We start from the raw sequence: 14,141 nt of genomic DNA on the forward strand, positions 1-14,141 counted from the left end.
TAATGCCTTTTTCACATCCTTGTGCTCCCAAGTTCCCCCCAGGTAATATCCTTGGTGAGCCTGGGCAATATCCACCCACCCCTGGCACAGCTGTGCCAGTCCTGTCCTGCTCTTCACTGACAAACTCTGTGCTCAGTGGTTTTCACTATAACAATAATTTGTTCTTTATTGTTACTTTAGCCCACCCCAGCCTGAGGAATTCCAGAGTAACAGTACAACTCAAGCCTCCATCTGATGCAAACTTACAGCTGCAAAAGAGAAAAGAGCTTGGTGTTCCACACAGTTCCTTCCAAACCCACACAAATATGATACAGAAACATGAATAAATGTTCTTCTGCTTATCTATTCCTTCAGTGGTTGTTCAGTCTTCCTGGCTAGGACAGTTCCATATACATTTAAAATATCAATCTAATCTGCCCAGAGAGCTATTGATTTATCAGCCCCATCTCAGTGTTCTATTGAATGTCTTCAGGAATCTGCCAAATACGTCCATCCCTTCCACTGCTTCTATCACTCCTCCAGCCTCAATGTCAGCTCATCTATTGATCCAAAAGCAGTTCTGCTCTTCCAGTCTACTGCTCTCTCTTCTCTTCATATTGTAGATGTGCTCATAATTGGTGCATAAAATTTAAGGGTAATACCAGTGCTCCCTCCCCAACAACATTCATCTCCTCAGTCCAGTTCCTCTGAAACAAAACTTAGGCAATGAAACCAAAGGAGGGGAGGGATAGAGAGAGAAAATACTTTTAAAAATATATGAAATAAAGAAGGAGAAAGTGTATCTTCCTCCTGTATATATTTCTATTATAAATTTCAGTCAGCATTTTGAAGAGCAGCCTAACTTTGCTGGAGATTCTGTTCCTACTAAAAGTCAAAAGAAGTTTAAAACATCTTTCAACCTCCTTGCACAATTTCAACCCTGTGTGCTAGAGCTGAGTCCATCCTTTCTCCATGAGCCTGACCCAAGGCCCTTTGTCTAGAAAACTCTCAAGTCATAACCATCTTTCTGTCCACACTCTGCATTTATAAACAATTCTGAAAAGACACTTCTGCCACATGCAGGACCTATACTAAGTGATGACTTGAGGAATAGTCACACATTCATCCAGTGATGGGCTGCAATTTGTAAGTGTAATTCATCTTTAATTCGTGTTATTCCTCTCTCACCCGTGTGTTCCTGTAATACCTGTTGCTTCTCTGACAAACTTCTGCAGGAGCAAAGGCAGAGAGGGGAGCTGGCACTTGTTTCCATCTGTGCTGCCCTGTAAGTCAGTGCCATCTGCAGAGCTGACCCAGCAGCCCAGCATGGCAGCCCCAGCAGAGATGAGCAGCTCCCATTGCAGGGTGTCCTTCACACCTCACCCTGCTGGGAACAGAGAAGGGATTCCAGGAACCAGCCAACAGGTGAAGGAACTCAGCTTAACCTGCCCTTCCAAATTCTGGTTTAGGGCTCAATTTTTGGCTTCCTTAAGAGGTCAAAGACTTTTGAATTTGAACTTGGTTGACCAGACTTTTGGGTAGTGGGATCTCCTCTGAGCAAATGCTATATGAAAGCAGACTTCCTTTCAAGGAGGTGCTTCACAAGCCTATTAATTTTTCTGCCTGCAAACACACAGAGGGGCAACAATCCCTTGGGTAATCTCCCCAGCAGCCTCTCACTAGAAGAACATGCATTTTGGGGAATGCTAAGTTAGAGCAAAAGGATGTGCTGTGCTAAGCTTGGCAGAATCCCTCCTGTCAAAGATTCCCTTTGATGGTTTATTTACAAACCAGAATTACAGCCAGAGATGTTTTACCTTTTCAAAACCTGCTCTTCTGCTCCTGCTGGGTGTGAGATGGGGGACACAAACCCTGGTCCCTCAAGGAGGCAGAAGGCCCTGGCTGTCCTCTGAGTACACTCTACTGTGTACAGGCCCAGCTCAGAACCTGTTTCTGAAAAGGTTTCATTGAAGATGCTTAAATATTTGTGCCTTTTAAGTCTTTGTGGTTTATTACACAAACTCAGAAAACAGAAAATAACAGTCTTTGCCCCCTTTTCCAAGCATGCCAATCTGTGCTCCCACCTCATCCTCTCAGCAAAGGTTCCCCAGGGGGTGTTTGACAGATGATACAGACTGACCCAGAAGGTGGCAGAGAAATTTGTGGCAGAACTGAAACAGGAAACTAAATTTCCCAAGTCTAAAGTTTATATTTGTTGCTGTATCATCTTTCCATTGTACCAGCCAAACTTCCTCAAGTCACTTCATCTTTCTGGTTTTAGAATAGCAATTCCAAAAAGGAAATACAGTTCCTCGAGGTGTGAGACCAACAAGAGAAGCAGCTGCCCCTGAAGAAACCAGGGGCAGCTTTGTGTCTGATAAACATTTTATTTATTTTTTCTGTGGATTCTAGGACTTGGTAGGAACATGCCCCAAGTGAATTACCCTGTTATTGTAAGGTAATGCAGCTAATGCTGCAAACCTGATTGGACATGAGTACAATCAATAGAGATAAGCAGAAGCAGCAGCCAGATTTGTTGAATAAATGAATTCTTGCAAGTTCCTTGCTCAGCTGCTCCATCAATGACAAAACTCCCATCGATTTCAGTGGGAAGTAGGATCAGGCCCTGATTTCTGACACTGCTCATACCAGGAGTCTGTTATATAACGGGTGATACACAATTAATTAGAATTTGAAATATATATATATTAAAAGAAACCTGTTTCTTTGGTCCCAAACTTCCATGGTCCCCTGGCCTACAATTAATCAACTCTCTTACTAATCTTTCCCCCAAACTGTAAAGCAGCAAAGCAAAATGGCAGTGCCAGCACTCCTGTTAGGATCTCACAGCCCTCATCAATAAACTTAATAGAGGCATTGGAGTATTTCAGGTATGCAGCAAGTTACAGACTCAGGACTTTCCTTTGGGTGTAATTTTACATTCTTGCTTCACACAAAAGTAATGTATTTATCCCAGGATCTTTGTCTTTGAAAAAGAAAGAGAGAAATGAACCCCACGATGAATCAACTGGCACAGAGTAAAGATTTCCTCCCTCACCTGACAGGCCAAGCATCCTCATGGTGGAGAAATCTTGACTGGTGCCCTCAAACTGCTCTTCCCACAGAAGCAGGAGGCCAACACAGGCAATAGCCATGGGCTGAAGCCAGCAAAGAGCCACTTATCTTTTTAGACATAACTATGTAACGGGATAAATGGGTGTAAACCAAGAACAGATAAAGTTTCTCTTGCTTTCTATCACTGCCAATGAAAACAAGTCCAGCCTCTGAGTGCCTGCACATCTTGCTGTAAGGAGAACGACACAGTTGTGTGAAAAGAGTGTAAAAGAAGAGAGGTCATTCTTCTACCTGCCCAGCTGATCACTAAGTGAATAAGAAGGGGATGAAGTAAAGCTACATTATCTTCTCAAGAGAGAAAAAGAAACCCTAGAGAGAAAACTCCAAGTCACACACAGTTCAGAATAGAGCTTCAGATGAGTCTTGAAAGCACTCTCCTCCCACTTAGAACCTCCCTCTGGCTGATGAAAAGGCATCTCTGCAGCAGCTGCAGAAATCCCCCCCCCAGAAGATCAAAGTTAATGAACTTTTCCTCTGCCAAACACAAGGCAACAACCAGGACAAACCTGGAGCTGCCCTGGAATCCCCCAGAACAGGCTGCAAGAGGCTGCAGCAGTGCCCAGGTGTGACAGAGCACTGAGGGGCCACCAGAGTGCTGCATGAACAGCAAACACCTCCTGATGAGCAGCCTTGCTTGAGCACACTGAATCTTCACTAAAACTCATTTAATGTTATTGCACCGAATGCTGCAGTTGATGAAAAAAAAACCCAAAATTAGGGCACACATTTCAAAATAGCTCTGTATCAGAGAAACTGTTTCCAAGGCCATGGCAAAATCCCCATCAAATTCCTTAGAAGCTGAGTTTGGCTAAATGGGAGCATTTCTGAAAATCTTTTGACATCCATCAAAGCATTTTTAGAGATACCCAACACCAGAGACCTAAATTCTGGTGCTCATTCTAAAGCCATTTGACATTTCCCTCATTCTTTTAGTGTTTTTTCTTTTGAAGTTATCAGATCTTACTAGGAAAAAATCAACTGGAGGCAGTGTGAATGTGAAGTAAATGGGGTACAAAAATAGAGGCCAATAACACAGTTTGTACTATCCCTGGGGCACAAGAAGATGTGTCCAGCAGTGTTCAGATTAAAAATAACATTTTGAAGCAATATGAATAACCCAAACCCATCAAAATGCAGTTACTTTAATTCACAGTTTTAATGGATTTATTTATTTCAATTAGACCACGATGGCTCTAGTCCATTACCTAGTTAATAATGTGAATTAGGGAACGTCAGTGCAGCACTCAGCACTGGGGTTTGCTATTTTTCTAAAAGTGTCCACCATCCATTTATCAGGAAAAATGGTGTTGTTTGCAGGGAGAGATTCAGCAACAGTCTGATGTGTTTATCATATGATGGGTCAGTTTTTGATTCTTTTCTCCCCCCTAGAAAAGGACCAAGTCTAAAAGCAATTCCACTGTTTCAGAAAAAGTAATTCCTTAAGGATTAAGCATGATCAGCCAGTACTTTTGAAAACACATCTGTTTTTGTCTACATAAAACAGTATTCTATTTAAGGCTTTGATAAATGCTATTCACTGCCTTTCCTCCAACACAGATTGCTTTTTGCAATATACTGAAAGATTGGGAAGGGTTTGCTCCAGAATTCATGTTTGCCTTCTGAGAGTTTGTAAACAGTGTTCCCTGCCCTCCCATCCTGGAGAGGAACCTGGACAAACCCAGCAAGATTTCTTTTGAGAAAATTTTTTACAGTAGAGATACAGTTAAGTGTGTAGAAACTGCTTTTAATCTACTTTCTGCAGTGACTGACAAAAGTAGTACTCTCCACTAGGAACAAGAGGATGCAGGAAAAGTGTACAGGAAAGGGAACAGAATCTAGACAAGTGCTTGAAAATGTTATGACAATCTTTGCCAGGCTGAATTTGCACATTTTGTGAATTAAGCTTGTTTCTGCAGACACCCTATTTACATGGTGTTTCCTTCTTTTCAATTATTACACCCTCAGCACACAAATAATCCCTTTGCTTTTACCTTTTTCTTGAACATGCAAGAAACTGAAATGGGCTCAGAGGTCCTTGGTGGAAGCCACAGGTCTTTTCTGTTTGTCTCTCTTGATGTCCCTCCTCTTTTAGCCTGTGAAAACACAGAGAAATGGAGAAAGGTCAAAAAAAGAAAAATTCTCAGTTGTCTCCACCTATCAGATTCTTTGAAACATGAAAACAACATTAAAAATGGATTTGTAACCAGATTAGCAGGAACTATGGAGAGTGGATGTGAGTTTTCTCTCTATCATCCATCCTACAGTCTTGGGAGAGTTTGTGCCACTTCTGCCCCTTCTGTGCCAGTCCATGAAGTCTCCCCTGTTCTGCTGCTTTCTCCACAGACTCTCATCCCCACACTCACTGTGCCCTCTGAACCGAAGCAATGACCCATTCCCTGGGATTAAATTAGCGTAAGTAATAAGATATCATAGAGCTGATTGATTTCCCCAGCAATAGTTATTAACCAGCTCAATTCAGAGGAAAGCAGAGCCATTATTCTAACCATTGATTCCTGGGCAGGACTGTAGGAAGGAGTGTGCTCAGACAGATGGACTGTGCATGCAAACAAATCCCAGGGCAAACCCAGAAAACTGGGAGGCTCCCAGTGCCAGCCAGAGACAGAGTCACCTTCCCTGAGAAAACCAGAGACACGTGGGGTGATAAAAGGAGAGTGCAAGATGTGCTAAAGTTGCCACAATTCTGAACTTGTTCCAAGGCAGCAAAGACTGAAATCTGTTTGAGCCAGGCAATAACCCCTGGGGGTTTAGACTGACAGAACTGGGGAGCTTCACCCATCCTCTCATGGCTGACTCTTCTAGAACAAACCCAGCTGGCACAGCTGCACCTCCTGAGCCCTGCCTGGGCCAGTCAACATGGGCATCCCAGCACAAAGACACTTGGGCTCTGAGAAGTGAACTCACTATTCACAGACTGACCCTCTCTCCTTCTGCACCCACTTCTGCAGCTTTTCCTGGGATCCAAACCCTCCTGGAGATCCCTCCTGCTGCCTCCAGCTTTATGTGGCAGCTGCTTTCTGCAGGCTTTCCTGCTGCACATCTCCACAGCCCAGGGGACTGGGCACCCACTTCTCCATTTCACTGACAGTCCCACGGGCTCTCCAAGGCAGGAAGCCCAGATTGTTCTGTGGTGTTCAATGCTCTGAGATAAAAGAGAACCACAGTACTCTGTAAGTTCCTGACCCTGCCCTGACCATGGGCCTCCTGAGCCAGGATTTTATTGTGTTTAATAGCCCTATCTAGATTTTTCTTCCATTAAACAATCTGTAAGTTTTTGAGCCCAAATGAACTTTATAGGATCTGTGACATGCTGTGGCAAAGAGTGCATAGCTTAAATCTTTTTTGAAGAACGTGTATCTGCTTATTTTGACTTTTTAAAATGATTTCTCTCATTTAACCCTCCCGGGTCTTGTAAGGCAGCTGGAACTGACCCTGTGGAGGGGAAAGGAGAGTATATTAAGTGACACAAAAAATACACGGTGTGGGGAACCTCGAGAAAGTAGAGTGGTGAGGACTGAAGAAAAAACCACGGTGGGAGTCAGGGGAAGTTGGTAGAGGCAGTGAATGAAGCAGTCACACATTCCAGCCATTAGAAACACTGAGTATCAACAAATAGCCCCACAATAGTTCAATTTACTGCCATCACTTTCAGTTCTGGTCCAAATAGCTCTCCCTTCTTCTGGAATTCAAAATGAGATGTATTACACTTTAAAGAATCTGTGTGAGTGTATGTGTGCCTATGGGACTTTTTCAAGTCACTTATTTGTCTGAATGCCATTGATTTTTCTCCTAATTGTTATTCACTATGCTAATTTCCCTCACAAATCTCACATGCTATTGATCAAAAAGTAATAAACTCCCCAGCAAACAAAACAAGCATTATTGCAATGTTGGGAAAACATCATTTAATATCAATACCATATTTACAATTATCTTTAACCCAAATTTCACCCGTGATGCAATGCATAATCAAAATCCAAGAGCTACAGGCAAAAGGGTAATATTAAAAGACTCCCACTAGACCATTTTCTAGTAGATTATAAGAAGAAAGGCTGAAACAGGACAATCTCAAAGAGTTTAAGATCTACAGTTAATGCTATAAATAAATACTGCTGAATAAAGCAGAGCCTCCCCAGTCTGTCTCCTCGTGGTGCTGGAGACAGTCACCAGGAAGATAAAACTGAAGGAAGGGCAGCATCGGTATCTGTGCCAAAATATCGACCTAGGGAGGGCCAGGCCTCATTTCAATTGTGGTTTCTGCATTTCATTTCATTTTTTTGATAAGGACAGACTGGATTCAACCCAGTTTCCAGTGCACGTCTGCTGATTTTCCTCCTCTGGAGTGGTAATGGCAGTAGCAACTAAGTGGTAGGAATTTATGATCATTGCAGTCCTGAATCTAGTTCCAAACATTATGAAATTCCCCAAACTATCAGTCTTCCTTTTACCCCCATAATTTTCTGAATTTAGCCTTTAATTTCTTATTTTCTTCATGTTAGCTTGACAACTATTACTCCTTTTCTTCTCTACCACGCTTCCAATGCAAACTCCAGGCAAGTTACTGCAAAGCCAGAGAACTTAAGCTGGTGTAAAGTAAGTACAAAGGAGAAGATCAGATCCTACAGGGACCAGAGAACTATCCCAACTGTTAAATCAGATTTTTATTAATCCCAATAGAACCCATTCAGCTCTTCTTTTGTTTCCTCTATTCCCAAAGTATTCCTAGGTCTAAAATCAACTGGACATGTTTCAGCTCACTGTGTACATTTGTGATGAACTCAGGGGAGCTTCACCCTGCACTGGGTGTAGTGAGCAGGGTTGGATTGCTGACTGCAGAAAAAAGGCACCACTGGAGCAGACATGGGACAAATCCGAAAGGTTGGAGGGTAACACAGCTGGACAAGAGCAAGCACACACAAGTAAATGCCAGGAGCAAGACACATAGTTGTGGGGAATTCAAAATCTGATTGAAACCCCCACAGATATCTTTATTTGGCACCATGGCTCATCTTGATTTTCAGCGTGAGCTGGTGTCTCATTTTTGGGTCCGAATCTTCAAAATCCAGAGTTTGGATCATGTGCTGCAGCTCAATCCTACTCTAAGGGAATCTAAGGTTCCCAGTTATTTTCCTATCGTTCTCTCTGCCTGCCCTTTCTGGGCAGTTCAAAATCTATCCTTTACTAGTCCAAGCACACTCAGATTCAAAGATATTATTTCCAAGTTGCATATTTGCAAGAGCTCCATGTCACAGAACGTGACCAACACAGAAATCTGTAGCGTGGGTGGATTTGTGAAAGAAGAGCTTTTGAGTGTGGCCTGCCATTCAACTCTGCACCTGGCAGAGAGGGAAAACAACCCCAGCCAGCCAACTAAAACAAAACAGAAAGCAGGAATGGAATCAGCAATCTCAGGGCAACTCTTGCCACAACTCTCCTAAAGTTTCACGAATCCCACAGTCCCTGCAGCTGCAAGAGCAGCCAGGTTTCTGTCACCAGCCAAAGCCACCAGCATTTCTGGGACTGCCATCTCCAGAATGAGGGTTATTGAGGGAACAGGCCACTTCCCTCACTGCTGTAAAGTGGCATCATGCCAATCATGACACACCAGCTAAGGATCCAGTCCATGCTTTTTTGCATCTTAATAGGCAGACATGGAATTATTTTGTCTCTGCAATTATTTCTGACTAATTTCTGCCATTATACCTCTTTGCATCCAGCACACCCCTGGGAAAAGTAGATGATTTCTCTGGTGATATCAAGCTAAGCTGCCAATCAAAACAGAGGCTATTAATATAACACCAAAAACTGTATCTAATTAAGTTCATGGTATTTGAAATACACATTCTGCTCTACACACACCCACTTCAGTAGTATTTTGAAAATAAGTCAATTTTTGGAACAATCTGCAAATAGTGGTATTAATAACATGCAGTAAATCGATGGCACACCCTTCCTTGGATGGCTGTGTTCACTCCTCACTCCACTGCAAAACCAGATGTAGCGGAAATAAGCAGCTCAAGAATGGAGGAGGAAAGAGTTTTTGAGATTCAGGGAAAGACTTCCATATGATATTGGTGAAAGGACTTGATTTAGTGAGAAGAGCAGGAAGAGTGAGCAGCAGAGAGCACAGTGCATGTGTTCTTTTTTACCCTTATAAAACAGAAACAAAGAAACATCAGGTAAAGATGAATGAAAACAAATTCAAAACCAATTAAAAAAAAGAAATTCTGTTTCCTCTGCAGCCCACAACCAAGTTATGGCATTGACTGCCTCACATAAAATATCACTGCATTAAGTATTTGTAAAGATCCAAAAAGGAGTAGTCATTGGCACTGAAAATCAAAACAATAAGTTACAACAAAAAGTTCAAATTCCGGCTGGGCACATGCCAGGTATGAACTGCCTGAGATAAAAATACTGCACTCGTGCAAAATGCAATTCCCAGTTCCAGGGTACAGGGAGATTTCCTTCTGAACTGACCTGGCTGGCTACTGGGGGAGGCAGGATATTGGAATGAGGGGTTATGGATCCCGTTTGCTGAGGCAACTTGTAATTTCTCCCTTAGAGGTTCAGAGGGCAGCAGGTGAAGTTCTGGGGGGGTGCCCGCCAGGGAGGCACTGAAATGGGCCCTTGGAGCATTCTGAGTAAGAACTAGATAAGGATTAGACACCTGAGAATCAAACATTCTTTTTTTTGATTAAAACAAAGGCTCATGCGGGGGAGGAAGCTGAGGAGTCTGTGCTGTGCTGCTGCTGCTCACACTGTCCAGTCACCATCCCAACCAACCTTTGCCAGATACCAGCTCAACCTTTAACACTTCCTGAAACAATCACAGGTTCTCACTGGGAGACATTATTCACTGGCTGATTCAACAATCAAAGCCAGTCTGGATGAAAGCAGTGTGTGGTCACTTTTGCTTTAAACACTCCCATCATGTGTCAGCACCGAGGGCACCCTCCGAGCTGGGGATTGCTCAGCAGTGCTGCCACTGCCCAGCCACAGGGGAGGACAAAAACCTTGCTGGGACATCAGTGCCTCCTTTCTCTCAGCAGTTCTGAGCACAGAACATCCCAGGCAGTGCTGAGATGGACACACAGCGGCTCTTCCCATCAGTGCCTCTTCCACCACTAGTGAGTTCATAATAGAAAAGGTTTGGGTTTGTTTTTCAAAGTAACTCCTCGTTATGTTACAGCCTACAAGTAAGATTTTTGTACACTTTGTAAAGTAAAGAAATCCAAAAGTATTTATAAATTCATGACAAATTTGCATAAAATAATTTTTAAGACTACATTCACAAGTGCAGAGGGAGAACAGTAGATGGTGACACTAATTTCCATTCAAGAAGCCTCTGCAAGGTTAAGGAGCTCACCAGGAACATGGGAGACATCTGGCTTGTCTATCTAAAGGAACACCAATGGTCAACTCCCACCACCCAGGGTGGTACCTTCTCCCCTGTGTTACTGGGGGCTACTATGGCATTTTCTCAGTCTTTCTTGTAGGGTTTTGCCTTAACAAATATACTTTGCCAGGAGTTGTATCCCAGGTGCCTCCCTTGCCTTAAGATGAAAACCTTAACCTTACTTTAGAGAATAAATTTTGTACCCGCTGTGAATAAAACCCCAGTGCCAGCAGGGGAGAGGCACAGAATTTTCCAATGGTTAGAGTGGGAACATCACTGTCCCCAAAGCTGAGGAAGAAATCAAATATGGATCTCACTCATCTATTGTTCAGAAAGCCTCTCCCACCACAAATATCTCCCTTCCAAAAAATATGTAAGTATTTCAAGCCTTATCAAAACAGTATTGCTTTGAATGTAAAAACAAAGCCAGAAAAAATACATTATTTTTGCCTGCATCCCAATAATTTCTGACCACATGAGATTTTCTGGGTACCCAGGACACAAGGTGCACTGGCTCCAGGGGCAGAAGCAAGGGAGCAGCTTTACTAACACAAGATATAAACCTCCAGTTTTCCAAGTGAGTGTCCATGGGCTGTGTCCTCAGGAAACCCCAGCCTTTCTTCTCCCCACCCCTACAAACACTTGTGAGAGTCTCTCGTGAATGTTTCCAGGATGAATGCATTCCCATCAAAACACTTCCCTTTCCAACTGACACCAGAGAACATTTTCTAAAACCTGTAGAAGCCTCAGACAAGGGGACACAGCCACTCATTGTCACCATAAAGAGGGAATTGTTCTACACGAGGCCACTCAGAAATCACATTCCTTCGACCTCCCAGATCCTGTTGTCTCCCTTGGCCAGAACCTGTGACATGTCCACGATCACCCTGGGACAGAGTTGGGGTTTTTTTTTTTACTGAACCAGCTTATTCTATTTTTCCACACCAAATTCAGTCCTCCTTGGTCAAAAGTTATCTTAACACAGTTTAATAGCAAGAAACATTCTGCAAAGGCTGCACAGCATTATTTTGTTCTTTATATACTGGGAAATGAAGTGTGTGGGTTTTGGATTCTAGGATCCAGACCATCTGTTAAACCTATCAGAGGTTTGAATTCTAATTTGCTGTTGATTTAAAAATAGTCCCAGCATTACCCTGTCATTTTCTGTAAATTATATATTATTTAGTTTGCCATTTTTAAATATTATAGCATCTTCTCTCTCCTCTTCTGGTTTAATTTAGACTCCTTATCATCTGTACTAGTACCATTCTTCCCTCCCAGTAACTGATCCTTGGCTCTGTTTGATGCCAGGGAACCTACCAGAGTACTCACAAGCTGGTTCCAAACACAATGCTAATGTTAAAAGCTGAACACAACTTCACCACTGCTGCAAGATGTCATCTCTGTATGAAAAACAAAAATCAAAACACGTTGATTCTGTTTATTTACCTACCCTCACACTAATAATATGCCTTGCAGTAACTTGTCCTACTACTGAAGTGACCAGCAATTAAGGTATCACTGCCACTGGATTAACTGACAAGCTTTGGAAAAATTTTCCTAGAGAGCCACAATCTGCATTTTTTCAGAGTGAAGATGGATCTCATTCTCATATTTTATCTGCAGCAAAGGACTCAGCACATCCCATTGTGGACTCATGGTATTGCCTTCTCAGTCCAGCCCACAATGTTAAATGTGACTTGTTTTCCTGGACTACAGACTCAATGGCTTTAGTTCACTCCTAAGGGGATGCCAGGAGCTGGTTCTGCCACTGCAATACTGGCTTTTGCTGCTGAAAGGGCCATGAACTCGAGCAACAAAAACCCAGTGGTTTGGTTCTGCTGCAGATTACCTGGATTGTTCTGTGAATTTGTATCACACACATCTCAGAAATGGAAGTTGCTGTTTTCAAGCTCTGGGTGCAGCTCGTTCAAACACAGGCTCATCCAACCCCCAGGAGCAGAAACTGGGAGTGATTTGGGTTTAAGGCAAACATGACACTGCAGTTCCCCAGGGCTCAGCTGAGCAAGGGATGTACAGCAGGGCTTTGTGAAGGGCAGGACTTCTTGCTCTCACTTGTTGTCTAACCCCAGACAGGGACAGACTCAAGGTCCACATTTGACACTTTCTGAACGCAGTGGCAAATACAAATATTTTATTTCCTGGCATGTTCCTGTCCCCTCACTTCAGACAGCAGCTAGGAAAGAGCACTTGGCACAAAGGGAATTATGTGCATGCCCTATCTTATTAATTATTTGTAAAACACACACGTCTAAAGCGGTGATTCTCAAACATGTACAATACATTTATTTCTCATTACTCAGTTGTATTTTGGTTTAGCTATCAAAACTGCAGCTGTCATGGATTTGTGCAGCTGCAGATGAGGCCACATTAAAAATGAATTGTGTACAGTGTGCTACATACATGGATTCACAGACTGAGCAGGAGGGGACAGACCACACGTGAAAAAAAAAGAGAAAACAAGGAAATAACAATCTGACAATTCTTGGGAGTTCATTCAACAGTTAAGCTGCTTAATTTTTTTCTAACAGTTATGAATCCCAAACAAGGCCATCTTGGAGTTATCCCTGCATGTGCAGAGCAATTCTACCTCAGCACACTGACACCAAGCCCTGAACACCCGTGTGACACTCCCTGGAAATGACAACCTGCTGCAAACTCTGGGATCCTCAAGAGAGTTCTTTCCCCAGCATCTAAGTTCTCCAATTAAAGATGTTTAAAAATTCAGAGATAATCACCAAAAATCAAAGTAAAGGGATGTTATCAGATGCACAACCAGCCCTACATCCCCTCCATGACTGAACTGAGCCACTGCCCCAAGTGGTCAGTACCCCTAATGGCTTGACAAATTTGTCTCATTGGAGTTTATAATGGCTTATAATTCAAAAAACTTATCATATCTTAAGAATTATAGATCTTAGACCTTTCAAATTGCAAAGATCAAACATCACAGTTTGGTCCTCTTTTCTAGGGCAGCCTTAGAAAGGACACGTTTGTTATTACAAGAAGTGTTTTGGGGATTACAACAAAGAACTATCATCTACTGACCCTAGCACTGGGAATGCCAACAATTCCTGCCACTGAGCCTGTCAGCCACAGAGTCTCTGGACTGCAGACAAAGATTGGTGCATCTCCCAGAGGTTCAAATTACCATATTCTTCTACATAATTTTACATCTCCGGTTTCAGTTTCGAAAAATCTGAACTCGTTCTTCAGCCACTTTGCCTTTCCACGTCAGAAGAACACAATGCCAGCTGACAGAAGGACTTGTCCACATTTAATGAAGATGCATTTGGAGCCTGAGGCTTCCAGGAAAAGTACCACAACAAGAAGTTCAGCGTGGCTGGCCCCTACTTCAGTGAGGCTCACGTGACAAAGTACATCTAGACTGACAAAGAAATTACTGAGGAGAAATCACCAGTGAAATTTCACCCTGCCAACGATTCCAGGGAATTACAGACCACGAACGTAACAGCAAACACTGAATTGGAAGAACCCAAAGAAGATCTGTCCAGATAATGAGAGCAGAGAAAACAAACCATGTGGCAATGAAGTGGACGGGGTAGACACCTTCATGGAGAAACAAACA

General features: G+C 42.8%; 1 long non-coding RNA gene across 1 annotated transcript in view; it reads right to left on the minus strand.

Annotated features, from left to right (window-relative positions):
- The window catches only part of LOC127477981 (uncharacterized), a 295,990-nt gene that overhangs the window by 134,159 nt on the left and 147,690 nt on the right, over positions 1-14,141 (minus strand). The window contains exon 3 of the long non-coding RNA XR_007907086.1: positions 5,106-5,207. This is a non-coding gene — a long non-coding RNA (uncharacterized LOC127477981). The remainder of the gene's footprint in view (positions 1-5,105; positions 5,208-14,141) is intronic.

The sequence above is a fragment of the Manacus candei genome, unplaced genomic scaffold, assembly GCF_025592945.1.
Source record: "Manacus candei isolate 608988 ecotype Guabito, Panama unplaced genomic scaffold, ASM2559294v1 h1tg000057l, whole genome shotgun sequence".
Lineage (NCBI taxonomy): Eukaryota > Metazoa > Chordata > Aves > Passeriformes > Pipridae > Manacus > Manacus candei.